This window comes from Pseudorca crassidens, chromosome 1 (genome assembly GCF_039906515.1).
Source record: "Pseudorca crassidens isolate mPseCra1 chromosome 1, mPseCra1.hap1, whole genome shotgun sequence".
NCBI classification, from domain to species: Eukaryota; Metazoa; Chordata; class Mammalia; order Artiodactyla; family Delphinidae; genus Pseudorca; species Pseudorca crassidens.
In genome coordinates this window covers 76052244-76070506 of record NC_090296.1, presented here as the reverse complement: position 1 = coordinate 76070506, position 18263 = coordinate 76052244, and the positions used below count along the sequence as shown (strand labels likewise).

Sequence of the window (18263 nt, the reverse complement as noted above, 5' to 3'; positions counted from 1 at the left end):
AAAAGGTGGGGGAGGGCAGGCAAAACGTTGGTAGGACTGTGGTTCCCACATGCCAGAGCTTCAACCACCAACATCACCTATATCAGAATCACCTACAGCACCTTGAAGATCTGGGTTATTCGGCACTTACTCAATCAGACTCTGATGCACTGATGCATTGTATTTATTTATTTTTTTTTGCGGTACGCGGGCCTCTCACTGTTGTGGCCTCTCCCGTTGCGGAGCACAGGCTCCGGACGCGCAGGCTCAGCGGCCATGGCTCACAGGCCCAGCCGCTCCGCGGCATGTGGGATATTCCCAGACCGGAGCACGAACCCGTGTCCCCTGCATCGGCAGGCGGACTCTCAACCACTGCGCCACCAGGGAAGCCCGATACGTTGTATTTTTAATGAACATCTTCTATATCAGTTAGAGACTGGGTCAGCTTCAACTTACAGAAACTTCAAATATAATATTTTTAACAAGGTGGAGTTTACTTTCCTTTCACGTAAAGAAGCTCTGTCATATGTATCATATGCAGTCCAGGGCTGCTATACTACCGTCATCATGTTATAAAAAATCAAGGGGCTTCCTTCTAGCTCTCTGTCTCTTGTCCTTAAAGTGTCACTTTTGTTTATATACTTGGCAGAAACTGCTAGAGATCCATCCACTTTATACACATTCCAGGCAGAAAGAAAGAGAAGGTCAAGGGGCAAATGAGTACATGCTGGCCAAGTCAATCATTTCCAGAAAATCCACCCAACAGCTGCTACTTACATTTCACTTACCAGAGTGTTATTCCATGTCCCCACCTTTCTCCCGTCTGCAAAGGAGTCTGGGATGTCAGTATTTTTTCAGTCTCAGCATGTTGTCACTCACATCAAAACTGTGGTTCTATTAGTAAGAAATAGGAGAGAATGGACATTCTTTAGGCAAATAGCAATTTCTGCTATCCTCAGCTTAGGGTATATTAAGGCTCATATGGGGTTTTTTGCTTCATAGTTATTCATTTTTGAAATAGTATATCCAGTCTATCTCCCAGTTCTGTTGACTTTGCTTCCTAAAGGTCTCCTGAAGATGTCACAAACCCCACACGCTAATTCACTTCCACCATCCTAATTAAAAATCCATTTTAGTCCCTTGCTCCCCAGCATGTGACACACCGCATCATTCTTCAATGTAGTCCTCTGTACCACAGTGAGAATGATCTTGTCAGAGTGCAGATTTGAGCATGTCAATCACCTGGATCCCCATTTGCTCTTAGAATAAAGAGAAACTTCTTTTAAAATTTTTATTTATTTTATTTTTGACTGCATTGTGTCTTCGTTGCTGCGCGCGGGCTTTCTCTAGTTGTGGTAAGCCAGGGCTACTCTTCGTTGCGGTGCACAGGCTTCTCATTGTGGTGGCTTCTCTTGCTGTGGAGCACAGACTCTAGGTGCACAGGTTTCCGTAGTTGCAGCATGCAGGCTGAGTAGTTGCGGTACACAGGCCCCAGAGTGCAACGGCTTCGGTAGTCACGGTGTGTGGGTTCAGTAGTTGTGGCTCGTAGGCTCTAGAGCGCAGGCTCACTAGTTGTGGTGCACAGGCTTAGTTGCTCCACGGCATGTGGGATCTTCCTGGACCAGGGCTCAAACCCGTGTCCCCTGCATTGGCAGGTGGATTCTTAACCACTGTGCCACCAGGGAAGTCCCAAAACTTCTTAATATGACCTACAAAACCTTGCATAATTTAGGATCTTGTTACGTCTCCAACCTCATTTCACAATGTACTCCTAATCTCTCTCCCCCTCTGTCTCTCCCTCTCTTCAACAATACTGGTATTATTTAAGTTTCTTTTTTTAAAATTAATTAATTTCTGGCTGCGTTGGGTCTTTGTTGCTGCGTGCGGGTTTTCTCTAGTTGTGGTGAGTGGGGGCTACTCGTCATTGCAGTTCGCGGGCTACTCATTGCGGTGGCTTCTTTTGTGGCAGAGCACGTGCTCTAGGCACGTGGGCTTCAGTAGTTGTGGCACGTGGGCTCAGTAGTTGTGGCTCACGGGCTCTAGAGTGCAGGCTCAGTAGTTGTGGTGCACAGGCTTAGTTGCTCCGGGGCATGTGGGATCCTCCTTGACCAGGGCTTGAACCCATGTCCCCATGCATTGGCAGGCGGATTCTTAACCACTGCACCAACAGGGAAGTCCTTAAGTTTCTTAAAAGTACCTTTTTCCTACTATATGACCCCTTCATAGCAACTGTAGGTGATTTCTTATTTATTTTCCTTTTCCTAAATTTTTTTCCTCCCTTCAAAAGAGTAAAAAAAAGAGTAAATGCCTATTCATTCTAATACATCTGTCCAAGAGTCTGTAGCTGAAGGAAGCTCAGGGGGCATTTTTAGAATTTTAGACCTCTGCATTTTCACATTTGCAGTTTCTCCTTTATTTCTTTGATTATTTGATTAAGACCTGTTTTCACTACTACTTCTGTGAGTTCCTTAATGGTAGCGTCCATATCTGTGTGTCTCACCCTTGAAAACTAGCATCAATGTATCTTAGGCATTAGGATCATCTAATTTCCTTCTTCTTCTTTTCTATCCATTAATGTATTCCTTAATTTAAGTCTCCTGAAAAAGATATGATAATATTTATTAAGAAAAAGAAATCTTTGGAACTTTATGGATACATTTTTATGGCATAGCAGGGATTGGCAAAGCACAGCCCACAGGGCAAAGCAGCCTGCCACCTGTGTTTGTAAATAAAGTTTTATTGGAAAACAACCATGTCCATTTATTTATGTATTGACCATGGATGCTTCATGTTATAAGAGCATAGTTGAGTAGTCACGACAAAGACTATATGACTTCAAAACCTAAACTATTTACTATTTGACCCTTTACAGAAAAAATGTTTGCCAACCTCTGGGGTGTAGGAATTACATGGGAATTTTTAGATTTGCAGTTTTTTGTTTGATAGCAACAAATTAAATAATAAAAGCATATTTCTAATCATCTGTATGGACAACTTAGAATACTTCCCTTGCTTTTGAGGCTTTTGTGTTCTTTACGTTATTTTTATCAAATGAAAGACAAATGGAATAACGGCACTTTACAAATAAAAGCATCTCAGTTCTTTAAATCGATACAAGTGTTAAGAATATTTTTTAAACATTTAAAACATTTTTACTGAAGTATAGTTGATTTACAGTGTTGTGTTAGTTTCAAGTGTACAGCAAAGTGATTCAGTTATACATACATATCTATTCTTATTCAGATTCTTTTCCATTATAGGTTATTACAAGATATTGAGTACAGTTCCCTGTGCTATACAGGGATCTTGCAGGGCAGTTTGTCTTGCATAACACATGAGCCAAGATTTTCCTGACGATTCCACCAAAGGATCAAGAAACTAGAGGAATAGTTCTGTCAACTTTTATGTAACTCCAAACAAAACCTCCTGCTGCTTCTCAGCCAGCCATGCTGTTTGCTTTCTGCATACTGCATAATGGAGAATTTAACAGTTATCATAGTTTTAATGGTACTGGAGGATGTAGTCACTGTCCTCACCTAACAGGGTGGATGTCTGGACACCCACCTGAAGGTAAACACTGCCTTCTTCCCTAACATTCTGGAGTCCTGCACACTGGGTGTTGGACACCTGAGCATTGGGAGTTAAACATCAGGATAAACAGGCCAAAGAAATGGAGAGGGAGATAAAAGAACAAAAGTAAATCTAAATAGTGGAAATAAAGTATTCAAGCAGGTTTTATTTCCCTGGTGATAACTGCATCAGCTCTCTACTTCCAGTCTGAGCCCTCATTCCACATGGCTGGGTCCAGGCTAGTGGGAGTACAGGCAGGGCATAAGATTTGTTTCACTTACCTGCTCCTCACTCAACTGAAAGCAATTTGACATAGGAATCGTGTCTGGTTTTGGTTTACACATTGTAGACAACTCTGTAAATTTCCAGAATGAATGCTTGAGCCTAGGGATTCCTGAACACACACAATAATATAAGAGTACCTAGGTGGTCCGCTGAGCCAGAGAGTCTTGCCAGCAGGATAACTCTACTCAAGACCCTAACTTTAGTACGAGCTAAAAAAATAGATCATTTTAACTGGTGAGAAAATCTATGTAGGTGAATATGTATCATTTGAAGACGATTCTTGTGTTCAAGTGACTTAGTCATAGCCATTGTTACTAGATTGACAGCACTGCCCTGAGAGCCTGTGTAAGGCAACATCACAGCTGTCTGCAGAAGCAAAGTCCCCATGCCTTAAAATAGTTGATGTGAGCAAGTAACAATGTTTTGACTTCTTGCTATAAATACAGTCATACTTTGCATAAAGTACACCCAATCCTAGGGAAAGAAAAAGCTATGAAATGACCCTGTCAAATCTTCTGCTGTGTTCACTTCACTAGCACAAATAATTGCACAAGAAACTAGACAAACAAGCTGACCGACACTGAGCAAACAGTTCTTTACATTGAGATTCCTGAATCCCTAATAATACAAATAAACAGGAGACAGATAAATACCACACACGTGCCTCTGGAATGAAGAGAGTCTGGCTAATACTATTAAGTATCTAAACTCTACTTTCTTAAAAAATTACTTAGTTGAATTAAAACAAGAATGTGAGAAGAAGTGAAAAGAAGGTGTTTCAAAACAACTAAATGAAGTGGAGAAGGCAACCTTCCAGAAAAAGAATTCAGAATAATGATAGTGATTCAGGACCTCAGGTAAAGAATGGAGGCAAAGACTGAGCACATGCAAGCAATGTTTAACAAAGACCTAGAAGAATTAAAGAACAAACACCGAGAAGAATTCAAGAACAAGCAAACAGAGTTGAAAAATACAATAACTGAAATGAAAAATACACTAGAAGGAATCGATGGCAGTATAACCGAGGCAGAAGAATGGATAAGTGACCTGGAAGACAGAATGGTGGAATTCACTGCCATGGAACAGAATAACAAAAGAAGAATGAAAAGAAATAAAGACAGCCTAAGAGACCTCTGGGACAACATTAAACTCACCAACATTCGCATTATAGTGGTCCCAGAAGGAGAAGAGAGAGAGAAAGGAGCCAAGAAAATACTTGAAGAGAATATAGTCGAAAACTTCCCTAACATGGGAAAGGAACTAGCCGCCCAAGTCTAGGAAGCACAGAGAGTCCCAGGCAGGATAAACCCAAGGAGAAACACACTGAGACACATAGTAATCAAAGAGACAAAAATTAAAGACAGAGGAAAATTATGAAAAGCACACAAGGGAAAAACTACAAATATCATACAAGAGAACTCCTGTAAGGTTAACAGCTGACTTCTCAGCAGAAACTCTATAAGCCAGAAGGGAGTGGCACAATATATTTAAAGTGATGAAAGGGAATAACCTACAACCAAGATTATTCTATCCAGCAAAGATCTCATTCAGATTTGATGGAGAAATCAAAAGTTTTACAGACAAGCAAAAGCTAAGAGAACTCAGCACCACCAATCCAGCTCTAAAACAAATGCTAAAGGAACTTCTCTAAGTGGGAAACACAAGAGAAGAAAAGGACCTACAAAAACAAACCCACAACAATTAAGAAAATGGGAATAGGGACATATATATCCATAATAACCTTAAATGTGAATGGATTAAATGCCCCAACCAAGAGACAAAGGCTCGCTGAATGGATACAAAAACAAGACCCATATATATGCTGTCTACAAGAGACCCACTTCAGACCTAGAGATACATACAGAGTGAAAGTGAGGAGATGGAAAAAGATATTCCATGAAAATGGAAATCAAAAGAAAGTTGAGTAGCAATACTCATATCAGATAAATAGACCTCAGAATAAAGAATGTTACAAGAGACAAGAAAAGACACTACATAATGATCAAGGGATCAATCCAAGAAGAAGATATAACAATTATAAATATATATGCACCCAACATAGGAGCACCTCAATACATAAGGCAAATGCTAACAGCTAGAGGAAATCGACAGTAACACAATAATAGTGGGGGACTTTAACACCTCACTTACAGCAATAGACAGATCATCCAGACAGAAAATTCATAAGGAAACACAAGCTTTAAATGACACAATAGACCAGGTAGATTTAATTGATATTTACAGGACATTCCATCCAAAAACAGCACATTACACTTTCTTCTGAAGTGCACACGGAACATTCTCCAGGACAGACCACATCTTGGGTCACAAATGAAGCCTCAGTAAGTTTAAGAAAATTAAAATTATATCAAGCATCTTTTCTGACCACAACGCTATGAGATTAGAAATAAATTACAGGGAATAAAACGTAAAAAAACACAAACACATGGAGGTTAAACAGTAAGTGACTAATTAACCAAGAGATCACTGCAGAAATCAAAGAAGAAATGAAAAAATACCAAGAAACAAGTGACAATGAAAACACAATGATCCAAAACCTATGGGATGAAGCAAACGCAATTCTAAGAGGGAAGTTTATAGCAATACAATCCTACCTCAAGAAACAAGAAACATCTCAAATAAACAGTTTAACCTTACACCTAAAGGAACGAGAGAAAGAACAAACAAAACCCAACGTTGGTAGAAGGAAGGAAATCATAAAGATCAGAGACGAAATAAATGAAATAGAAACAAAGAAAAAAGTAGCAAAGATCAATAAAACTAAAAGCTGGATCTTTGAGAAGATAAACAAAATTGATAAACATTTAGCCAGACTCATCAAGAAAAAGAGGGAGAGGACTCAAATCAATAAAATTAGAAATGAAAAAGGAGAAGTTACAATGGACACCCCAGAAATACAAGGCATCATAAGAGACAGAAATACAAAGCATCATAAGACTCAACCAGGAAGAAACAGAAAATATAAACAGACCAATCACAAATAATGAAATTGAAACTGTGATTAAAAATCTTCCAAGAAACAAAAGTCCAGGACCAGATGGCTTCACAGGTGAATTCTATCAAACATTTAGAGAAGAGCTAACACCCATCCTTCTTAAACTCTTCCAAAAAATTGCAGAGGAAGGAACACTCCAAAACTCATTCTACGAGGCCAACATCACGCTGATACCAAAACCAGACAGAGATACTACAAAAATGAAAATTACAGAGCAGTATCACTGATGAATATAGATGCAAAAATCCTCAACAAAATACTAGCAAACAGAATCCAACAATACATTAAAAGGATCATACACCGTGATCAACTGGGATTTATCCCAGGGATGCAAGTATTCTTCAATATATACAAATCAATCAGTGTGATACACCATATTAAAATTGAAGAATAAAAACCAGAATAATAAAATCTGCATCTCAATAGATGCAGAAAAAGCTTTTGACAAAATTCAACACTAATTTATGATAAAAACTCTCCAGAAAGTGGGTACAGAGGGAGCATACCTCAACATCATAAAGGCCATATACGACAAACCCACAGCAAACATCACTCTCAATGGTGAAAAACTGAAAGCATTTCCTCTACGATCAGAAACAAAACAAGGATGTCCACTCTTTCCACTTTTATTCAACATAGTTTTGGAAGTCCTAGCCACTGAGATCAGAGAAGAAAAAGAAATAAAAGGAATCCAAATTGGAAAAGAAGAAGTAAATCTGTCACTGTTTGCAGATGACATGCTACTATACATAGATAATCTTAAAGATGTCACCAGAAAACTACTGGAGCTAATCAGTGAATTTGGTTTAGTTGCAGGATACAAAATGAATGCATAGAAATGTCTTAAATTCCTACACATTAACAGCAAAAGGTCAGAAAGAGATATTAAGGAAACAATCCCATTTAACATCACATCAAAAAGAATAAAACACTTAGGAACAAACCTACCTAAGGAGACAAAAGACCTGTACTCAGAAAACTATAAGATACTGATGAAAAAATCAATGATGACACAAACAGACGGAGATATATACCATGTTCTTGGATTGGAAAAATCAATATTGTGAAAATGACTATACTACCCAAAGCTTGATAGGGATGGCACCGAATCTACAGATTCGGTGCCATCCCTATCAAACTACCAATGGCATTTTTCACAGAACTAAAACAAAACCTTTCACAATTTGTATAGAAACACAGAAGACCCTGAATAGCCAAAGCAATCTTGAGAAAGAAAAATGGTGCTGGAGGAATCAGGCTCCCTTACTTCAGACTATACTGCGAAGCTACAGTAATCAAGACAGTATGGTACTGGCACAAAAACAGAAATATAGATCAGTGGAACAGGATAGAAAGCCCAGAGATAAACCCACGCATCTATGGTCAACTAATCTATGACAAAGGAGGCAAGGATATACATTGGAGAAAAGACAGTCTCTTCAATAAGTGGTGCTGGGAAAACTGGACAGGTACATGTAAAAGAATGAAATTAGAACACTCCCTAACACCATACACAAAAATGAACTCAAAATGGATTAAAGACCTAAATGTAAGACCAGACAATATAAAACTCTTAGAGGAAAACATAGGAAGAACACTCTTTGAAATCAACAACAGCAAGATCTTTTTTGACTCACCTCCTAGAGTAATGGAAATAAAAACAAAAATAAACAAATGGGACCTAATGAAACTTAAAAGCTTTTACACAGCAAAGGAAACTATAAACAAGATGAAAACACAACCCTCAGAATGGGAGAAAATATTTGCAAATGAATCAACAAAGGATTAATCTAAAAAATATATAAACAGCTCATGTAGCTCAATATTAAAAAAACAAGCAACCCAATCCAAAAATGGGCAGAAGACCTAAATAGTCATTTCTAAAAAGAAGACATGCTGATGGCCAAGAAGCACATGAAAAGCTGTTCAACATCACTAATTATTAGAGAAATGCAAATCAAAACTACAATGAGGTATCACCTCACACTGGTTAGAATGGGCATTATCAGAAAATCTACAACAACAAATTCTGGACAGGGTGTGGAGAAAAGAGAACCCTCTTACACTGTTGGTGGGAATGTAAATTGATACAGCCACCATGGAGAACAGTATGGAGTTTCCTTAAAAACTAAAAGTAGAACTACCATACGACCCAGCAATCCCACTACTGGGCATATACGCAAAGAAAACCATAATTCAAAAATACACATGCACCCCAATGTTCATTGCAGCACTGTTTACAAAAGCCAGGTCATGAAAGGAACCTAAATGCCCATTGACAGATGAATGGATAAAGAAGATGTGGCACATATATACAATGGAATATTACTCAGCCATAAAGAGAAACGAAATTGGGTTATTTGTAGAGACGTGTAAGGACCTAGAGACTGTCATACAGACTGAGGTAAGTCAGAAAGAGAAAAACAAATATCATATATTAACGCATATATGTGGGATCTAGAAAAACGGTACAGATGAACCGGTTTCCAAGGCAGCAATAGAGACACGATGTAGAGAACAAATATATGGACACCAACCGGGGAAAGCGGGGTGGGAGGGGGTGGTGGTGGGATGAATTGGGAGATTGGGACTGACATATATATACTAATATGTATAAAATAGATACCTAATAAGAACCTGCTGTATAAAAAATAAAATAAAAGAAGGTGTTTCAAGAACCAAGACACCTAAGTAAGGTCACCTATCCCTCATAAGGCTAAAGGTGTAAAGCTACTGTTATCTAAGTATGGTTCATGCGCCCAAAGGAGGCCCTTTCAGGGCGGTTTACCAAACTCGATGAGTTTTCTCTCTTTTGTTGCAGATTAATACTCCGCACAGGATTCACAGTGACCCCCTCTGTCATTATCTCTCTCTCTGTCTCTCTCTTTTTGTACACGTCCCTCCTCTCTGGTCCACTGGTCCACAAATTCTAGGTGCTTCAAGATCCCCAATCTCCTATTCCGTCTCAATATCACAGTGAGACAGCTGGGCTATTTTTGGTAAATCCCTCCCACACTGGTGCCGAGAAGCTGCCTCCATGAAGTAAGCTGGGCAATGTTCGGGCTCACTTTATCTGTTTTCCTTATCTCTGTGCTACCTGTAGTCCAATGTCTAAAAGTTGTTTCATATAGTTTGTCCAGTTGTCCAGTTGGAAGGAAGGTCAACTCTACCTTTATCAGTGAAGAAGTTACAGTAATTTGTTTTTATTGTATTTTACAAATATGACATTTCATGATGGATAGGGATAAAATCCTTTTCAACCAATCACACATTATTTGAGACCTGCCTTAGGTAATGTTTCCTCTGTGGCATGCTGAATGAGTCTTGGGGATGAATAGTAATTCAGGCAAAGGATTTGGGGAGATTAGGGAGCACTTTCTAGGCAGATGAATCCCTCTCTTACCCATGGGAGTCATGGAGACATATGCAAGGAAGAGACCTCTGACTATTGCAGTTAAAAATTCTGCCTGGGATTATTTGGGTAGCTAGAGATACTTGTACCATGCAGAAAATGATGGAAGCAACAACTGAATATTTCCCTAAGCATGCTCGTGTTTAGAGCTCTCTTCTGAGTCCTGTCCCATTCTCCTTTATCTATGCCTCAAGCTATTAATATTTTATCAGGAAAAAGAGGTCAGATATAGCTGTGGTGCAATTTTCAGGATGAACACCAGAGGGCGGGGTTTCCTACAAATGTGGTTCCTCTTTTTATTCAGGTGCTGGTTTGACTTGTTTACTTTGTAGCCACAAGACAGATTACTGTTGCTGTGCAGAAAGGGGCTCTCAGTTTCTAAGTGAGGAGTTTCTATAATATTCAGCTGCAAACTAGCCCCATTAGATCTGGTGTATTCTAGGGAGCAAGGACCGCTGCCGACATGTTTTCTGCCACTCACTCTGTTCTTGTGATCTTCTTAATATTCAGTAAGTAACATTTTATCTTAAATGTTCATGATTTTTCATTTTCCTATAATTACAGGTAACTTTAGTTTTCTTCTCTGGCTGAAAACTCTCCTTCTGTCCATTTATAACATAAAAAAGTGATTCTCTTGTAGGAGGGACCAATGGAGACTCAGTGAACCAGACAGAAGGCCCAGTGACTGTCTCAGAGGGGGCGCCTAGGACCCTGCACTGCAGTTACCAGACCTCTGATCCAGGTCTCTATCTTTTCTGGTACGTCCAGTATCTCAACAAAGCTCCGCAACTCCTCCTGAAGGGCTCGAAGGCAAACCAGAGGGCAGAGCATCAAGGTTTTCAGGCCACTCTTGTTACGAGTGACAGCTCCTTCCACCTGCAGAAAACCTCAATGCAAGCATCAGACTCGGCTGTGTACTACTGTGCTCTGAGTGACACGGTGAGAGGGGCTGCAGGGGGAGCTGAACACAAACCCAAGGGGAGCAGGAGGGCTGAAGTGAGCAGCCTTCGGAGGAGGAGGTATATTCTCTCCTTGGGCAGTGTTTAGTTTATTTAGAGCTTTTCAGGAAAATAAATCAAGGTCAGATCTAATTCCTAGAAACCCAGGAGGTTGGGACTTGTTCTTCAGGGAGAATAGGGTGGATGTCAGTCTTAAAGAAAACCCAGGCTCTGATCCCCAGAAGCGTCCCTGTTCAGCCAGAAAGACTCCTCCCTTATCTAGACTGACTTTCAAAAACATCTATATTTTCTCTTAATGTAAGATGGATGTTAGATGTCACGATATTAATATATTCATTTAGGGAAGAGAAAAGGAATAGATGACTAAAAGCTGCATCAGCTGAATCACAATCATATATCAGCACAGGGATGCCAAGCAAATCATACACAAATTTTCACGTGGCTGAGACGTAACGCTGTTGAGGCGCTGCTCTCAGTGAAATGAGCCAGAGCTGCTGCAGCAGTGGGATGAAAAGGCATTTGTGATTTTTGAATGGCTACATTTTTGATACAAGGAACTAGGAATGCATGGTCTGGTGATTTTGCATTCATTTTGACTATAGGATGGGATACTTGAAAGCAAGGTGTTTCTAGCACAGACTGACTATTGATTGGCATTAGACACGTACAGCTGGACAAATTTTGTCCACCAGGAAACTTGCTGTGTGATAGCATTAAGCAGACAAGGAACTTTATCCAATGTAAATTTCCCCAGGAACCAATGCCTTGGAGTGAAGGAAGAAAAGTTATGATGACTGAGGGTAAATAGTTTGATCTTCCTGTCTGGAAGAAGAATCTGTGAGCTTATTTCACTGTAGAGTCTGGCTGCAGGCCAAGAAAAGCCATACAAAACCATGGATGACTATTTGTTCTCAGAAGTTACCATAATCATAACAAATTATATTAGTTATAAAACTTATGTCTATCCTAGATGCATTGGCTGAATATGGCAAATGGCTGCAGCACTGATATAATTGTTGTCAACTTAATTACAATAAAGTCTAAATAGGCAGGTTAGATTCACCAACCAGGTCAACAAGCCATGACGTGCCACAGGCAAACTGATAGCAGCAAGTTACATTTCCTGTTCTGGTGCAGAAGCATCTCACCCTTCAGTACTTGTGCACGTGCCCTGTCAGGCACAGGGCAGGCATTTAGACCTGAATTTGAGACAGAACACAGCACATTTCACTCAGAGGAAGAGCTTCCAACATGGGGTTCCCTGGCCTGCTGAGAGTTGTCATAGCCTCCGTCCGCCTTGGTAAGGCTGGTAAGGATGGCCATAAACAGACTCAGCTCCACTCAGCTCCCATGTTTGGGGGTAGGGCAGGTTATTATTGTCTGGTGGTGTGTAGGAGAGTTGAGTAATGGGTAGAGGAATTAGAAGTCTTAGTCCTATGTTTGTCCCTTGCAGCCCTCGGGGTTCCACCAGGAGAATCAGCCTAATTCTTTCTCTCTGTCTGTCTCTCTCCATATATATATTATATATATAAACTTTTTTCTTCTCCCCAGGATCCATCACAGCCCAGAAAGTAACTCAAGACTAGCCAGGGGCTTCCCTGGTAGTGCAGTGGTTGAAAATCTGCCTGCTAATACAGGTGACATGGGTTCGAGCCGTGGTCTGGGTGGATCCCACATGCCGCGGAGCAACTAGGCCCGTGAGCCACAACTACTGAGCCTGCGCGTCTGGAGCCTGTGCTCCGCAACAAGAGAGGCCGCGATAGTGAGAGGCCCGCGGACCGCGAGGAAGAGTGGCGCCCGCTGGCCACAACTAGAAAAAGCCCTCGCACAGAAACTAAGACCCAACGCAGCAAAAATAAATAAATTAATTACTAAACTCCTACCCCTAACATCTTCTTAAAAAAAAAAAAAAAAGAATTGAAAAAAATAGAACCAGCCAGAAATTTCTATGCTGGAGAAGGAGGATGTAACCTTGGATTGTGTATATGAAGCTAGTAGTTACAATTATTATTTATTCTGGTACAAACAAACACCAAGTGGGGAAATGATTTTCCTTATTCATCAGGAGTGTTACAATGAGTGAATACAACAGAGGGTCGGTAGTTTTTGAACTTCCAGAAAACGGCCAGTTCCATCAGCCTTAGCATCACAGCGTTGCAGCTTGGGGACTCAGCGGTGTATTTCTGTGCTCTGAGAGACTACAGTGATGCAGGTCCCTGTGGGAACCCCACAGAAACCTCAGATCTCAACGTGAGGTGTCCCCCAGCTATGAAAACCTTAGTGAGATTCTCAGTAAGGACAGGAGAAGGCAGCGGCCGTGTCAGCGAGGCAGGGGAGTTAGAAGTGGAAACCTCACTCTAAGGTAAATGCTATCTCTCTGCCTCAGAGAACATATGTAAAAGTGTCATTCATCAAAAGCATCTTTATCTTCAATTCTTCATCTTGAAGTAGATCATTTGCCAAAAAAATTTAAAACTTTTTTATGGTGATTATATTAAAGCAAGTGATTTGGTTTAAAAAAATTCAGTAATATTTGGCCAAATCTGCACCTGAATTGTTAGACTTTTAGGTTCACTGCACAAATATTCATGCATTGCTGACTAAGTCTTGTCATTATGTTAGATCTGAAGTATCTGTTAAATGGCACTTCTTGGACTCTCCCTGTCCCATTGTCTCATGCTGTGCCATGAATGACTTGGAATGATGGACACAGAATAAATGTCACCACAAGTCTTGACACCAAGGAGGAATGAAGCTCTTCAGTTTGCTCAGAACCAGCCCCATTACCTGATCACATTCTCTATATGCAAGTTTAATGCAGATAAAATAGAATATACAAAGAAGTAATACTCAAAACAAAACAGAACAACTCAAAAATTCTACTAGTCAGGAAAAACTCTGCAACAGAATCACATCTTATAGGATGTTTTCCATTCTGCGTTTTTACCCAACTGTATATTGTGAAATTATTATTTGCACAGCATTATTTACAGATTAAAATCACACATTCTAATGATGATATTCCAATGTATGATTTTTTTCTTTAAAAAGATGTTGGGGGTAGGAGTTTATTAATTAATTTATTTTTGCTGTGTTGGGTCTTCGTTTCTGTGCGAGGGCTTTCTCTAGTTGTGGCAAGTGGGGGCCACTCTTCATCGCGGTGCGTGGGCCTCTTCACTACCATGGCCTCTCCTGTTGCGGAGCACAGGCTCCAGACGCGCAGGCTCAGTAGTTGTGGCTCACGGGCCTAGTTGCTCCGCGGCACGTGGGATCCTCCCAGACCAGGGCTCGAACCCGTGTCCCCTGTATTAGCAGGCAGATTCTCAACCACTGCGCCACCAGGGAAGCCCCCAATGTATGATTTTATAATACTTTTTTGGCAAATTCTGTCTTACTAGCTTTTTAGATTATTTTGAAATGAACACACAGGTATTTGATGATTTCCTTGATAATTCCCAGGAGGTGAAGAGGAATTTACCTTTAGTCTTTCTGGTATGGGCTCCCTGATCGTTTCTGTGACCCTGGAGTATAGCACATTTTCACTCTACAACTACTAAACACTCATATTTTGCCTGTTACAGAAAATTCTCTTACATCAAGGCTTTGCTTTACAGTTTAGCTCCTAATGACTCCAGATGGCCTCAATTTCAGACAATTCTGTACCATATATATTCAAAGTAGCTGTAATATAACATCTGAAAGAGTAATGTCTCTGTGCTATTGTGTGGTGATATTAGGTGGCAATTAACCTGGTGGATATGTTTTCATCTGGAATTCCAAAAAGAAAGATATTCTTCCTTGTGTAAGGATTTTCTATCCCTACTATACAAAAAACAATGATCCCAATACAGAACAACTTTCCAGAACAGAAAGCATAAGTGTGTGTGTGCGAGTGTGTGTGTGTGTGTGTGTGTGTGTCGGGGAGAAGGAGAGAGGGGGGGAGAGAGAGAGAGAGAGAGAACACGATAGACTTATGTAGCCAAGTCATGAAGTAATTAACTAAACAGTTAAATTTTGTAAAATGTATTGGAAGTAAGTAAGGTCTTTAGAGACAACTTTTAATGAAGAAAATAGATGTAAGTAGTTTACAAGGGAATAAATCAAAGATTTGAAGCAGGAAAAATGTATCTTAGAATCTGGTGCAGGAAGCGGTACTGGCGAGAGGTACTCAAAGGAGGATTCCCAAAAGTTAGCAAAAATTTAAAAAAGCACCAGACCGAAAATAATCAATGACCTATCTTGTTTAACAATTATTTCAATCTATTTGTACTTTGAAAGTCTGAGAAATCTTCTAGAATGTTTTGGATAACATGCATACCAGCTCAAACTGGAGCCATTGTAAAATCACGGTCACTAATCTCTACTTGATCCCTAACATCCCGCAAATCATATCCCGTCTCCTTAATCAATGAGCTGTCTAATCATAATCGCCTTTTTAAATTTTCTTGATTGTCACATAACTCTAATTTTTCTAATATCTCCATCAGATTATTTTGCCAATAAATAAGTAAATGCCATCTGGGAAGGAATGCATTAACAGTGTGCCTGTAACTTGTTTTCTGCTTCCTCTGAGGTCACCTGAGGCCTTTGGGGTTTCCTGAGCTGACCTCTTTGTGGACACAGTAATCTCATTTATACTTGAAAAGTAAAAAGGAGTTTTCAGGAGTTGCTCCATACTAAGTTCTTATCCAGAATGACCTTAGCAGGACATCCAGGGTATTTCTAGATTATTCATTGCAAATAAACTAAAATTTATGGACATGGGATATATCTGATTGGAAAATGGCAGTCAACTAATGTTGGATCTCTGGTGCGTGATTAGAAAAACCTGAAAGACCCCAAACCTCAATGACTTCCCTGTTGCAACCTGTGTTGCTATAGTTGATGCTTGTCATACTGAACCCCAAATCTGTCCTGGTGTTAAAAAAGGGACTTTGCGAAGCTTCATTTGAACAATTCATGAGCTCCCAGAGACTGAAGCTGGGTCTGCTGCTCTTTCTTGCTTGTAGTTTTGCTCTTCAGAAGCCCTGTTTTATCCCCTTCTGGTCACTACCATCCTTCCAAGGAAACCACAGTCCCATAGATAGATTGGTTTTGCCCATTTTTGAACATTATACAACTAAAATAATATAGTTTGGATTTTTTCTATCTGGATTCTTTTCTTAATATCAGTTTTCTAAGAGTCATCCATGTTGTATACAGTTTAGTTTGTTTATTCTCATTGCTGTATGAACATACCAGAATTTATTTAGCTACCTGCTTAAATGGTTCTTTGGATTTTTCCTGCCTTTGGCTGTTATCAATTGTGTTATTATGAATATTCTTTTTTTTTTGCGGTATGCGGGCCTCTCACTGTTGGGGCCTCTCCCCTTGCAGAGCACAGGCTCCGGACGCGCAGGCTCAGCGGCCATGGCTCACGGGCCCAGCCGCTCCGCGGCATGTGGGATCTTCCCAGACCAGGGCAGAACCCGTGTCCCCTGCATCGGCAGGTGGACTCTCAACCACTGCGCCACCAGGGGAGCCCATGAATATTCTTATACACGTTCTTTGGTGAACATATTTACACACTGCTATTGGGCATATATATTTGAATTTCTGGATTAAAGGGTATACATATATCTGGCTTTAATTCCTCCACTAGCTAAGCCCTCAAAGAGTGCTAATAACCTCGGTGTTGTAAATCAACCGAAATTTCCAAACCTCATCATTGCTGACCTCTCAGAAACTTTAGACACATGAGTTGTGACCATTTACTCTTGCTTCAAATCCTCTCTTCCTTAGAGAAAGTTTCTCTCTTTCTTAGAGAAATAGCTTCTTCTCTGACAAAACACTTTCTGAGGTTTGTACCTACTTCTTGGGCTGTTTCCTCTCTCACTCCCGCACAAACCTTCATCTCCCTTCCAGTCATTAACTATTGCGTGTCTGCAAGGTTTAGCTCTAGACTGTGTCCTCTCTTTGTGTTATTCTCTCTCTCTCTCTGACATTTTACTCATGTCTACATGACTCCGTGTCATACCTCATCATCTACTTTCTCTAGCTTCTCACTCAATTTAACAAGTATGAGCCACCTTTCCGTCACATATACACAGAGATAAAAATAACAGAGTAATCAGCATTCTGGCCATAAGTACAGTAAAGTGAGAGAAATTGTCATTGCCGCCTAGTGTGACCCTCTGAATCCTCCAAACTGCAGGGGATTCATTTCAAACTCTCAGAGCCAATCTTCTGAATCTCCTCTAACTTGGCTTGAGGAAGACTGAGGAAGACACACCATCACAGCTTCACTTCTGTTTGCTCTAACTCTTCAGTGAATTATCAGTTTTCTCATATATCATTACTCTGCATGATAGGCTAAGGAAAGTTGAACAAATGCACTTCATATATGTTTTGGAAGTGTACCCAAGCATGTATTGTGGACTCTCTCCATGGGTTCTCATGTACTGAAGGCTCTCTTCCAAGTCTAAGACAAAAGGAAGTGTTGCAATTAATATGTTTTTGTAATTTACATCTATATCTACACTTATGTATAGACTTCTAAAATTCCTGCTATGCCTGTAACTGTGAGTTCCATACAGTCAGGAAACATGTATGTATTGTACATTACACAGTACATGGCACATAGTGGCTGCACATTCCATATTGGCTAACTGAAGAATGAATTAATTGATAATATCAACAGATACAGAGCTTCTACCTTTTGGATGCTGTTAGATAATTGTGTATCAATTAGTTCTTGTATTCGTCCAATTCTCATCACCATAAGGATACTTCTATTTCCACGTACCATAAACCCCCTTTCTGTTTGTACAGATTTTCATCATATGGTACTATTTTCAGGTTTGCAATTAGATGGTCTCCCTCTTGTTGGCGTAGACAGAGCCATCTTCATCACCTGAGTGAGTCTATAGGAAGATGTATATCGAATTCATTTTCTTGTGGACTTGGAAGTCCCTCTTATCGGTGGGTCTTCCGGTTTCACCTGGTGATGACGTATTCCTGTATTATCTCTTTTCTGCTTTCTTCTCTAGGGCTTTTATCTTAG

The 18263-nt window shown here is 40.1% G+C and overlaps 1 long non-coding RNA gene across 1 annotated transcript in view; it reads right to left on the bottom strand.

Moving 5' to 3' along the window:
• Positions 1 to 320: 320 nt before the first annotated feature.
• Positions 321 to 18263, bottom strand: part of LOC137226362 (uncharacterized) — a 684033-nt gene continuing 666090 nt past the window's right edge. Inside the window, exon 12 of the long non-coding RNA XR_010944326.1 lies at positions 321 to 873. This is a non-coding gene — a long non-coding RNA (uncharacterized lncRNA). The remainder of the gene's footprint in view (positions 874 to 18263) is intronic.